Raw genomic sequence first — 1,282 nt, forward strand, 5'->3', positions numbered from 1 at the left:
CTCCATCCCCCGTTCACCATCTGTAATTGGGGAGCAGTGACAACCAGGCCCAGGCAGGCCCGGCACACAGGCCCCCAGCCTGGGCCCACCGTGTCTACTGGGGGAGGCTGTGCGCGTGGCAGTGGCCGCTCTGCCGGCGGCAGCCCTGGGCTGGATCTGCAACACCGACTAGCTGGGTGGCCTTGGACGAGCTACCCGGCCCCTCTGAGCCTGTTTCCCCAGCAGTAGCAGAGGGACAAGAAGGCACCCACTGTCACCCACCTGTGCTGCACACTGTGTGGAGCGCCTACTGTGCGTGTCAGCCACACACTGTCCTTGCTCTCCCACAGCCGATGTTCCAGGAGGGACAGAAAATTATAAGCTAATTCTGCTTATTTATAAGCTAAATTTTAAGTTATAATCTAATTTAATAACTAAGCTAAATTTTAAGTAAGCCAATTTAGTTCGGACCCTTATAGCAGTACTGGTGGCCAGGGCTGTGAGGAGGTGAAACCAGTGTGGGGTGACCCCGCAGCCTGGGATCAGGGACGCGCTCTGAGCCGGTGGCCCTTGACCTGAGACTGGACCTAGGAGAGGGAGCTGGTGTGTGACAATCGGGGGTAACAGGCATGCCAGGGGAGCTTGCTTTCAAGGAGTGAGAGGCTCAAGTGGCTGGAGCATAGGTGGTGGGGCAAGTCGAGAGAGGCTGCCAGCATGGGGAGGGGTTCGGAGTGCAGTGGGGAGGGGTTCGGAGTGCAGTGGGGAGCCGGCAGACCAGGGAGGGAGGGGTGCACGGAGGGCATGGGGGGTCGGCGGGCAGGACCCGCTGGGAGTGGCTGGGGCAGGTGAGGACACGCGGTCTGGCAGGCTAGCACCGTGCCTGGCAGCGAATCAGAGCCTGGCGAGTGCCCTCGCAATTGGCAAGTTGGAAAGGTGGAGGCGGGGGCAGACAGACCGAGCCCCCAGAGCTCCTGGATGAAATGGGCTTGGCTCTCAGAAGGGGTAGCAAGTTGTACACATTTGCATTTGAATTTGCTTCGGAACCTCAGATAGGCCCCAGGTCCAAAGCTGACAGTGGTCTTAGGCTTCTAGCCATGATACCAGGAGGAGGGTCTTGGGCCAGGAAGCCCCGAGCAGTACCCAGGCCATCCATGCAGGGGTCAGTGGCCAGCGCCTTCCCTTCCGCCTGCAGGCTGCTGATACACAGGAGGAAATCCTGGCGGGTTCCTGTGGGGGTGAGCTGGCGGGGCCTCCGGCCGCTTTTAAGGCAACTGCCCGCCCCGTCCCGCCTGCCTGCCCCGTG

This window comes from Eulemur rufifrons, chromosome 7, assembly GCF_041146395.1.
Source record: "Eulemur rufifrons isolate Redbay chromosome 7, OSU_ERuf_1, whole genome shotgun sequence".
Classification (NCBI taxonomy): domain Eukaryota; kingdom Metazoa; phylum Chordata; class Mammalia; order Primates; family Lemuridae; genus Eulemur; species Eulemur rufifrons.